Source organism: Elephas maximus, chromosome 1, assembly GCF_024166365.1.
Source record: "Elephas maximus indicus isolate mEleMax1 chromosome 1, mEleMax1 primary haplotype, whole genome shotgun sequence".
In the NCBI taxonomy this organism is placed as follows: domain Eukaryota; kingdom Metazoa; phylum Chordata; class Mammalia; order Proboscidea; family Elephantidae; genus Elephas; species Elephas maximus.
In genome coordinates this window covers 131778928-131791765 of record NC_064819.1, presented here as the reverse complement: position 1 = coordinate 131791765, position 12838 = coordinate 131778928, and the positions used below count along the sequence as shown (strand labels likewise).

The following is a 12838-nucleotide window of genomic DNA, read 5'->3' as shown; positions in this document are numbered from 1 at the left end:
CATCAACTTTTCAGTCAGTAGCCCAGTGCTTAACTGTTTGTGCTACCCAAGGACTATAAATACATATACATAACTGCTACACGAAAGCTATTACTATTCTCAATTTTGAGTCAACACAATAACACAGAATTTGCCTTATGTTAAAGAACTTGCTATTGTAATTAAAGAATATAAAATGAGCTCTCCTTAAACATTCCAGAGCTAAACATTCTCTGAAATTGAAAACAACAAAGACTTTCCTGAGCACATGCTCAGTAACATGTAGCCAAATCTTAAAGATCTGCCATAATGTGATTCTCTAATAGGCATTGCTGATGCATGGATGAGTTGGATATGCCCACAAAAAAATCACCGTAAACCTGTTCCATGTTATAAGGGCAATCTCAATGAACTGGTAATTAAATGGAAACAGAGATGAGAGATTACTAAATTAATTCTAGATTGGAGAAAGACAAAGAGAAATATCCTATCTGAGCTGGATTTTAACAACAAGTAGGAATTCTGTACATTTTTAAGTACGTTCAAATACATGCCGTATTCTTTGTCTTATAGCCAATCCTTGAGGTACAGAATGCCATGTGGGATGTCCCTTTACCATTAGTCTTGGGAATCCCTTCACCTCTCCCTGGATCCCCTGTTTTCTGGATGCCACGTTTTCCTCTTTCTCAGTTTATATCTCATCTTGCTGTACAGCACCTAAAAACTTCCTGAGAAAGAATACTGGTGGGAGACAAATTACTGTCATTTTTTTTTTTATGTTTCAAAATGTCTACAATTAATCTTTATGTTGGTTGAATTATTTAGCTAAGTATAGAATTCTGGGTGGAAAATAATTCCAACTAAAAATTCAAAGAATTCATTTATTATCTTGTAGCTTACAATGTTGCCGTTAAACGACATTCGATCTCCCTATTCTATTACTTGTATGCTATAAATTTGTTTGATTTTTTTCTTGAAAACTTTTAAGATTTCATCGTTTTTTCCTCAATATTCCAAAATTAATAATGATATGTCCCCCACCCCCATTCACTGGGGGCCCAAATTAGGATACTCATGTCCTTCACTCATTTCTAACATTTTTCATTAACTTATTAAAATTTATTTTCTGTCCATTTTTTAAAAATTTTTGGAATGCCTATCAGTCAAATATTGGATTGATTCTATACATTTCTATTTCTTTCCTTTTCCATTGTCTATCTTTGTACTTTTTCGACTTTCTGAATATTATCTCTACTTTCATATTTCAAATTCAAATACTGAAATTTTATTTTAGCTCATATTTTTAATTCTCAAGAATTCTTTTTTTGCTCTCTGGTTATTTTTTATATAATTATCTTTTTGGTTTCAGAGATGCAATATATTAATTTTATTCCTCACAGGATAATTTATACTTCTTTGAAGTTTTATTTCGCTTTCTGAAAGTCTTCATTTCTTTTGAGTTCTTTTTTTTTCCCCCCCTTTTGTTTGGACTCTTAATATTAGAAGATTTCTTTTACTTATTTAGGAATAATGCAATGAATAAGTTGATTATAAACTCTGTATGTCTGTCTAATCAATGGGTTTCACAGATACGCAAATAGATGGCCATGCAGCTCCTCCACTGAGGATGCTGAACGTTGAAATACGCACAGGCTTTCGTCTGGATTGGTTTAATTTCTGGTCATTCTTACCCTGGGAGATATAAATGGTACAATGATTGGGCGAGAGTGAGTTAAGAGGATGAGGGGTGTCTCACCTTTTTCCTCATATAGTTTCATTCCCTCAGTTTTGTCTAGCAACTCACCCCACCCCCTCATCATTCTGGGAAATCATGCCAAAACTCCCTGGTTCCATATTTACATATATTTTAAGCATACAAAAATATAAACATCTATTTAAAAAGACTGATTATTAAAAGTTGGGAATTTTATGGTGATTTTAATGATTAGTAATCATTTCAAAATTAAATTATATGGCCGTACAGTATATGGCCCCAGTTCGACTCCAAGAGAGACAATCTGTTTACACTATATTTCATTATGTGTAGTCAGTGTATCCTAAGTACATTCTCAAAATCTCTCTGGAAAATTTCTCCTACATTAACATAAAAATATCTCCTAATTGCAACTCATATCATATTCCTTTCACTTTTCTCCCAACGGAAATCAAGTCCTTCTTAATAAAGGTTATACTAAAAGAGAGGGCCTAATTAAAAGTAGGCCAGACATCTCAATTTGGATTTCACTGACCCCATTATAAAATGCAAGATTGAATCTCAAGAAATGGCCATATTCTGTATATCTTAAGTGTTGAGGGTCTTAAAAAATACATCGTTGTACCTTTTTTGCATCTAAGCTAACAGTATTATTACAGACAATGCTGAAATTATTATTTTTTCAACTGACTTAATGAACTGGAACAAACAATACAGTAAAATGAAAACTAAGAATCATATGGCTAGGAAAGGCATTGTGTAGGCTCAGGAACAAACCAGATCAATAAATAAGACAGACAAGGTAGATAAACCAAGTAGATTAAATCCAAAATGACAGAGAAAACTGGAGGGCAGACTTGAGAGCTATCAAGAGGGAAACTAGACTGGAACATTACAAATTATTCCAGAAGACTATGAATGAGAACAAGACAACGACCACAAACTAACATTCCAGAGCTAGATTTATTCCATATGTCTGTGTTGCCAGATACATGAAAAAAATTTTAATTCACATAAAATCCAGATTTCCAGCTTTTCTTGATTACATGTCAATTAGGTAACATGTGTCCCCATTTCAAAATGACAGAATTATGTGGAGCTGAGAGGCAAATACCTTTCCAGACAGCCAATCTGTGTCCCCATCACTCATGCAGTGTAGGCGCTCCCAATGCACTTAACACCTGGCCCCCTTTACCCACTTATGTACCTCCTTGGTCCATGCAGACCATTGTATTTGCCATACATTGTTTGAGGCATTTGTACAGACAGAAGAACACTGCCTTAAAGGTTAAATGCAGGGAAATATTGGCAGTCATTTGAAAACACAAGTCAGAAAATGTCATTCCTCTTATCATAACACTCTATTGGTTCCACACCTCACTCGCTCCGAACGAACAACCAGAGGTCTTAAGGTATCAACACAACCCCGGCTGCCTGGCTGCAAAATTCATCTTCATTCCAGTGATGTGAGTAGGTCATTTTCTCTTATTTTGCTTCTCCTTGATATAAAGATTTCCTTAATATACAGTAATCTGTACTCATTGTAGAAAACTTAAAAAGTATAAAACATGTGAAGGAAAAAAATTACTCATAATTCCACAGTTTAAAATAATTGTTATGCTGGTTTTTTTTCTACATGAATTTTTTGAAAATCTGCTTTTTAAGATTTAATAATAGTAATGCTGCAAACAAATATACCACTTCAATAAAGATGTTCTAAGTCATCTTTGTTTCATGGCTGCAACATATTGCCTTTTATATCATAATTTAATTATCATCAAATACTTAGGTACTTGGTTTCCAAAACAGTGTATTATAAACACTACTCCCATAAAAATCTTTATTAACATCTCAGATTATTTTTTGCAAAATATATTCTAGGAAGTAGATGGTATACTAACTTATTTTAAAAATATGCAGGTAAACCAACGTAGATGTTGCTAACATATATATCTTACCTTAACCTAACCAGCATTGGCTCTTTTCATTTTAAAATATTTATCTGTTGTTTTTTAATTGGATCAACTATTTAGGTGTCATCTGTCATTTATCTTATTATAATGTTTTAGTGTACAATTTTTTTTAGTTTTGTGGAGTCAAATATATCCATCTATTTCTTTCTTTATATAATAGCTTTGTCTTCAAACAGGAGTTTCTGGATGGTACAAATGGTTAACACATTTGGGTGCCAACCAAAAGGATGAGGTTCAAGTATACCCAGAGGTGCCTCAGAAGAAAGGCCTGGTGATCTACTTCCAGAAAATCAGCCACGGAAAACCCTACGGTACACAGTTCTACTCTGACACACCTGGGGTCACCATGAGTCATAATCGGCTTGGCAGCTACTGGTTTTTTACAAAACAAGAGAAAATGACTTCACATAAAAGAGACTAGATTAACTGTACAGTTGAAGCAAGAGAAGCCTGGCCATGTTGAAGACAGATGGTGCCTACTTGCAACTGGTTCCCCAATCACAGTGCCTGGTGATTTATTCCTCGGATTCTTGGTCTCACTGTCAGTCTTGACCACGGACCCTCCTTTGCTTGGCTTACTAAAACCCCTAGTAACCTCCTATCATTTGGCCTGCATACCATTCACAGCCTACCTCCCACTTTCTTTTCTTCTTTTTTATCAACTTTTTACAGGTGCTCTTTCTTCATTCCACAGGTGTCCATTTCCTGCTCACCTAGAACCAACACTTTAATCTGCTTGTCTCACCAAGCCCATTGCCGTTGAGTCGATTCTGACTCATAGTGACCCTACAGGACAGAGTAGAACTGCCCCATAGAGCTTCCAAGGAGTACCTGGTGGATTGAACTGCCAACCTTTTGGTTAGCAGACATAGCTCTTAACCACTATGCTACCAGGGTTTCCGGTTATCTGCTGGCTTGTCACACCAAACAGGGTAAAAGCATAGGCTCCTAGGATAAGTTTAACATAGGATACTTGTCAATATCTAATCTGACATGGATAGCTCCTGAATTTTTCCTGGATTAAATGAAAATACATTCTAAAGTACACTAACCCAGGGCCTAATCCAATCAATTGAAGTCTATTTTTATTGCTGTTTTTGTTTAGACTTATTATTAAATACTTGCCTAGAGGTCAATCTAAGTCTAGTCTATTTCTATAATGAATTCTCTAATCTTGGATTAGTAGTTCAAAAAGAAAAAAAAGAGAGAGAGAAATAATAAACCTTAAGAAAGAAATAATTTTTAAAGACTGGAGATAGATACATAGTAACCATCTTTTTTTTTTTCTTTAAAAACTGGTTAGTTAGGTACATTTATGATAGATGTTTAGTATTTACTTAATACTGCTCTGTAATTATATTAATGATGACTCAAAACACTAGTTTTGATGCCGATTTTTCTAGTAGGAAATAGTAATTCTCTGTGGAAAAATCTTCGAAACATAACACATGGGAGTAAATGTGTAGTTGTTTTCTTTTTATCTATGAGCAAGTCATTGGCTCTGCAGATATAAAAAACAGCAATCAGGAAATGTACTTTTTCACATAAATTAATTTTCCAATAAATTAGCATTTTCCATTTTTAAAATATATTTTTTGTCAATGAGTCCTCTGAAAACACATTTCTTCACTTTTTAAAACTACGCATATAAAATACATATATTTCTTACATGGTCTCACCATGTTGGCCGTCCAATGTTGAATAAAGTATAAAGTGACCCGTGTTCTGAGACTAGGGATTATAATGGTGTCATTCGAAGAGTTTATGTTCTAGGTGCAGACAATCCTTAGCTCTAAATCCATCTACACCTATGCAACCTGGTAAGTTATCCATTTCTGACAAAACTCAGTTTTCCCAGCAGAAGTATGAAAATAGTATTATGCCTAAACTGTATGATGCTTAGATTTCAGGTACTATATAGACAGTGTCTTCTACATTATATGAGACTATTATTATTACAGTATTCTTATCACCTCTAATCTGAAAAATCAGATAACCAAATGTTATCATTGAACTCTGTCCCCTAAAAACAGGTGTTATAAATCCTAATCTCTGTGCCTGTGGTCATAATCCCATTTGGGAATGGGTTGTGTTTGTTATGTTAATGAGACATAATTAATGTAAGGTGTATTTTCAAACTCTTTTGAGATATAAAAGAGATTAAATGCAGGCTAGCAAGCAGAGACAGGGGAAGACACATGCCAAGCCACATGAAGGTGACCCAGAAACAAACTCAGAAGAGACAAGGACCTTCCTCCAGAGCCAACAGACAGAGAAAGCCTTCCCCTAGAGCCAGAACCCTAAATTTGGATTGTTAACCTGCTAAAATGTGAGAATTTAAATTTCTGTTTGTTAAAGCCACCCACTTGTGGTATTTCTGTTATAGCAGCACTAGATAACTAAGATACCAAGTTTATTAATAATTGTTATTTAAAAATCAATAAATACTCATAGCAACTTGGAAGTAAAAAAAACTTCCAAGTTGCTATGAGTTAAAGCCACCCACTTGTGGTATTTCTGTTATAGCAGCACTAGATAACTAAGACACCAAGTTTATTAATAATTGTTATTTAAAAATCAATAAATACTGATAGCAACTTGGAAGTACCCGCTGATAAATGGAGGAAACTCTATTACCAACCAAAATATTTTAGCTTTATCAGAAACTTTTCTTTTCCTTCATCTAAATTTCCAAATGCTGAAATAAATAAAATGGTAATAAATCTGACCTCATTAAACGTAAGATATTAACTTTAGTTTATACCATCTCAACAGATTTAGGAGAGGGTCAATGTTTTAGAAAAATGACGTAAAAAATTGAAGAGATTTTGACTTAGAGGGGAAAAAAATGTAGTTTTAAAAATGTCCTAATGTTTCCAACTTCATTCCTATTAAAATAATAATATTGCAGAATCTGGGCCCAACTTAAGTTTTACTAAGATAATAGAGTAGGAAAGCAGTAACGGCTGAAATAGTAGTATTTCATGGACTAGTTTATAGATTTCAAAGTATACTTAATTTATTTTAACTTTTAGAGGTAAGCAAGAAGAGATCAAAAACACAATGAATAAGAAAACAAAAGCATTTTTCCCACAGGCTTGAATCTCTTTCTCTTTCGGATGATTCTAAAACATCCTACTGAAGTACCTATTACCCTCTACACTATTCTCCCATGTGACTAGTAAACTTACCTCTTACACTGTGTATAAATCATGGAATATGAGATCTAAGTCCTCCAATGGCAACCTTAAAATCCCACAGTTGTGAAATAATAAATTCAGTAAAATTTGTTTTAACTTCAAAGTTCCACATTCACCGACTGATAGTTATTTGAATCCATGCCTCAAAGGAAGGTTGAACTGAGATCAGTTGAGACAGATTTCATTTAGTTCCGGTTACTGACCCCTAGGCTTGGAAATTAATTTCTACCCTGTTGGGCAGTTCTAGTTATTCCATTCAGAGTAAGGCCTCTAGGATTAAAGGCGCTAAAGAGCTCACAGCAAGGTTAACCAGCTCTACTGAGTTTCTAAGACACTAAGCACTCAGAATGCTCTAAAGCCCATTACCAAAGTGCATAGCTAGAGACACCCTCCAGCACACACTTCAAAATGTGTCTTCCTCTGCCCATCGTTAGTGTCTTTCATTCTCCCTCCTGCTTCATTCGTATCGATGTTTTTACTACCTTTATCTTTTTTCCTTTTTATTTTTTCTATTCCTTAATTCGGACCCCTGGGGTGTAGTGGTTAGGAGCTATAGCTGCTAACCAAAAGGTCGGCAGTTCGAATCCACTAGGCATTCCCTTGGAAACCCTATGGGACAGCTCTACTCTGTCCTATAGAGTCACAATGAGTTGGAATCAACTCAACGGCAATGGGTTTGGGTTTGGTTTGGTTTATTCCTTAATTGATTGTTTTTTCCTTCTTGTTGGATTCTTCATCCTCTTTTTCTTATCTGACAACAACATATGCAAGAAGAATATTTTTCATTTTTTTTTTTTGGTGCTACTTTTTTTAAATGTTTACATTTGTTATTTCTAATTCTCTACAGGAGAAAACAACTGAATTATGGTGGGGTTTTTTTATGATGCTTTTCATTTAAGCATGTCAATCACTACCATGGATTGAATTATGTCCCCCAAAAATATGTGTGCCAATTTGGCTAGGTCATGACTCCCAGTATTGTGTGATTGTTCACCATTTTGTTATCTCATGTGATTTTCCTATGTGTTGTAAATCATATCTCTACGAGGTTGATGAGATGGAATTAGCAGCAGTTATGTTAATGAGTCAGAACTCAATCTACAAGATTAGGTTGTATCTTAAACCCACCTCCTTTGAGATATAAAAGAGAGAAGCTAACAGAAAAACACAGGGACCTCACACTACCAAGAAACAAGAGCCAGGAGAATAGCACTTCCTTTGGACCCAGGGTCCCTATGCTGAGAAGCTCCTAGACCAGGGGAAAACTGATGACAAGGGCCTTCCTCCAGAGCCAACAGAGGGAGAAAGGCTTCCCCTGGAGCTGACACCCTGAATTTGGACTGTTACCCTACCAGACTGTGAGAAAATAAATGTCTCTTTGTTAAAGCCATTCACTTGTGGTATTTCTGTTACAATGGCACTAGACAACTAAAACAATCACACTGATTTTTTTTTTTTATTATATTTTAGGTCAAAGGTTACAGTGCAAAGTAGTTTCTCATTCAAAAATTTATAAACAAATTGTTTTGTAACATTGGGTGCAATCCCTGCAATGTGTCAGCACTCTCCCCTTTTCCTTTTCATCCCTGGTTCTCCGTGTCCATTCGTCCAGTTTTCCTGTCCCTTCCTGCCTTCTTGTCTTTGCTTTTGGGCAGGTGTTGCCCATTTGGTCTCATATACTTGACTGAACTAGAAGCACATTCCTCATGTGTGTTATTGTTCGCTTCAGAGGCCTGTTTAATCTTTGGCTGAAAGGTGTCTTGGTCATCTAGTGCTGCTATAACAAAAGTACCACAAGTGGATGGTTTAAACAAAGAGGTTTATTCTCTCGCAGTCCAGTAGGCTAGAAGTCAGAATTCAGGGCGCCAACTCCAGGGGAAGGCTTTCTCTCTCTGTCGGCTCCAGAGGAAGGTCCTTGTCATTAGTCTTCCCTTGGTCTGAGAGTATCTCAGCACAGGAACCTCAGGTCCAAAGGATGCACTCTACTCCCAGCACTGCTTTCTTGGTGGTATGAGGTCTCCCTGTCTCTCTGCTGGCTTCTCTCTTTTATGTATCAAAAGAGATTGGCTTAAGACAGTATCTAATCTTATAGATCTCATCAATACAACTGCCACTAATCCATCTCATTACATCATAGTGAGAGGAATTACAACAGATATGGAAATCATATCAAATGACAAAATGGTAGACAATCATACAATACTGGGAATCATGATCTAGCCAAGTTGACAGATAACTTGGGGGCAGTCCAACTCATGACAGTGGACTTCATGCGTGGCTTTTGTCCTTTTCGAATAACTGCCATTATCAGCAGTTATTCATATTATTCGTATTTGAGGGTTCCTCCAGTCTCGGTTAGACTAGTAAGTCTGGTCTTTTCTTGTGAATTTTGATTTTGTTCTACATTTTTCTCCCACTCTGTCTGGGACCCTCTAATGTAATCCCTGTGAGAGCAGTCAATGGTGGTAGCCAAGCACCATCCAGTTCTTCTGGGCTCAGTCTGCTGGAAGCTCTGGTTCATGTGGTCCATTAGTCCTTTCGACTAATATTTTCCTTACGTCTTTGGTTTTCTTCGTTATCCTCAGCTCTGAACGTGACGGCACCAATAGATGTATCTTAGATGGCTGCTCTTTAAGACTCTAGATGCTGCTCACCAAAGTAGGATGCAAAACACTTCGTTTATGAACTATTTTATGCTAGTTGATCTAGATGCTCCTCATGGCCATGGTCCCCAAGCCCTCAGCCCCAGTAACTCTGTCCCTCAAGATGTCTGAATGTGTCTAGGATGCTTATACAGCTCTGCCTTGGTCAAGTTGAACTGACTTTCCCTATATTGTGTGTTGACTTCCCTTCACCAAAGTTAATACTTGTCTGCTACCTAGTTAGTGATTTCCCCTCCTTAACCCTTCTCTCCCTAATAATCATCAAAGATTGTTTCTGTGTATGAAACTTTTCTTGGGTTTTACTAACAGTGACTTTTATTTACTGTTTTTTTCCACAGAAAATAATGGCAATTATTCAAAAAAGTAAGGGATACTTTGTGTTTTGAAATTGGAAAAAGTTTGTAGCAGGGTTGTTTGTAACCTCTCACCTTACTTATTCAATCTGTATGCTGAACAAATAATCTGAAAAGCGGGAATATATTAAGAAGAATATGGCATTAAGATTGAAAGAAGATTCATCAACAACCTGCAATATGCAGATGACACAACCTTGCTTGCCAAAAATGAAGATGACCTGAAGCACTTACTTATGACAGTCAAAGACCACAGCACTCAGTATGGATTACACTTCAACATAAAGAAAACAAAAATCCTTATAATCAGACTTATAAACACCATCACGAAAAATGCACAAAACATTGAAATTGTAAGGGTTTCATTCCACTTGGATCAACAATCAATACCCGTGGAAACCAATGTCAAGAAATCAAACAACCTGGGCAAATTTGTTGCAAAAGACCTCTGTGAAGTTTTAAAAAGCAAAGATGTCACTTGGAGGACTAAGGTGTGCCTGATCCAAGCAAAGGACTTTTCAATTGCCTCGTATGCATGTGAAAGCTGAAAAATGAAAAAAGAAGAATTTATCTATTTGAATTGTGATGTTAGCCGAGAATACTGAATATACCATGCACTGTCGTGGCATAGTGGTTAAGTGCTACGGCTGCTAACCAAAAGGTCAGTGTTTTAATCCACCAGGAACTCCTTGGAAACTCTATAGGGCAGTTCTAATCTGTCCTATAGGGTCACTATGAGTCAGAATCGACTCGACTGCAATCGGTTTGGTTTGGTTTTTGGTCAGAAGAACAAACAAATCAGTCTTGGGAGAAACACAACCAGAAAGCTTCTTGGAAGCAAGGGCGGTGAGACTTCTCACTTATTCTGGACATGTTATCAGGAAAGACCAATTGCTAGAAAATGACATCATGTTTGGTAAAACAGAGAGTTAATGAAAACAAAGGAAGCCCTCAATAAAATGGATTGACTTAACGTTCTCAAACACACCAACTATCATGAAGATACCGCAGGACAGGGCAACATTTAGTTCATACATACATAAGATTGCCATGAGTTGGGGCTGACTGGATGGCAACTAAAAATTACAGCCTGTCAGGGGTATTGCAGTCGCTATAAACTGAGGCTTCAAATAAAAAGATTTCATTAACACTGGCAGATAGTGTTGCCTGTGGTAGATGGCATGCTACCCATCAAAACTTGAGCTCCTACTTTGATATAATTACCTTGCCCTTGGAAAGTAGCTGCCCAGCCAGGGTCTATATTTCTCAACACTCCTTGTATGTAGGTGTGGCCATGTAACTAATTTTTGCAAATGGAAATGTGAGTGGAAATGACACTCCTGGACCACTCGAAGTCTCCTCTATAAGCTTTCCTTTTTTCTACCTCGATGCAAAACACTCTATGCCCCTAGGTGGTACAGAGTCACAGAAGGAAGGAATCTGAATCCTTATAACACCCCACAAAGAAAAGCCATTCATAAACCAGGAATATCTTCAATGAACTGTTAATTCATTGTCTTCAGTCACTAAAACCTTGGAGTTTGTTATAGCAAAAAACATTACCCAAACTAATGCTCTATTGATGACAGCGGTTTTTTTTTTTCCCCAGACTTGAATATTTTCATACTATATATAAAATATTTAAACTTAGAGAAGGGTCTCCTATACAATTTGGAAATTGTATTCTATTTTAAAAAGAGGTAATAAAAGATCTCAAAATCTGAACAATTCATTAATATGGGAAAACAAATTTAAAAAGAACTGGGATTAAGAAAAGCCATTAATCACGTCCAAATATATAACACCAAGACATCTGTCAGGTAAGTCCTTGGACAATGTGAAATAATGCCCTTTTTGAAATGTTTTATTATTATTATATCCCTTTAATCTTGTTATTGACATTATCATTATTATTTTCATTTACAGATTATAGATTTAAAGTGAATTCTAGAGTTAGTGGAGTGTTAAGATTTTGATAACAATACTAACAATGTTACATATTAAAATTCCTAAGAAAAGTAAGGAATATGAGCAACTCACAGAAATGATACAAAACTCTTAAATATAATGAGGATTCCTTAAAATAATGATTTGAGCCAGGATATGCTCCTCAATTTCGTATCTTTTACTTCATCCAACTGTCTTCACTTCACTTCACTACTACCCTCCAAATGCAACTTTTCCCTCACGGCTTTTCACTTACCTTCCATTTATACATGCTAAAGCGGAATTCACAATCTCAAAACCTTACCAGGAGCTGGGAAGGAATAAATTCTATGTTATGCTTATCCGGAGTGGTGAGCTTTGTGACAAAATGCAGGAGGCAGCACGCTGTCTAATGGGACAGATGATCAGGCTCCAGGCAACTGATGCCTTGTAGAAATGCCACACTAGTGACTTCAGATCTTCTGATTTTGTCAGAGAAAACTGAAAATCCAGAGTTGCAAGTGAAATGACTTAAGTTTGGAAACACTGAGATGCAAAAAAAATACATTATGTACACAGTAATGACCCTTGTTCTGAAGATTCTACCTACATGTAAACGACGGAGAATATATTTTAAATTGGAGAGGACAATAAAGAACAAAGATCATTTTGAAAGCAAAGGTATTTTTGCTTCTCATTTGATTCTGCATGACCGAAAGAGGTATCATTTTCTATGATGGTTTAAAATAGATCATTAATAGCGTCATTTTTTCCCAGGGTATTTCTCATACAATCTCATTTTTTTTTTAATTTTCATATAAGTTTATAAGGAAAAAGGAAGGAAATTTGGATGCATCTGTTATGTAGCCCCATTTAATATTTCTGAAAAATTCTTTTAAAATTCTCATAATTCCATTTCTATTAACAAATTCTCAGTGCTCTTTCTTAACATATTGGAAAAAAAAAAAAAGTTGTTGTTGAGTTGATTCTGACTCATGGTGACCCTACAGGACAGAGTAGAACTGCCCCA

At 36.0% G+C, this 12838-nt stretch overlaps 1 protein-coding gene across 7 annotated transcripts in view; it reads right to left on the bottom strand.

The window, feature by feature from the left end:
- ADGRB3 (adhesion G protein-coupled receptor B3) overlaps positions 1-12838 on the bottom strand; it is a 792372-nt gene that overhangs the window by 735895 nt on the left and 43639 nt on the right. The window lies entirely within an intron of this gene.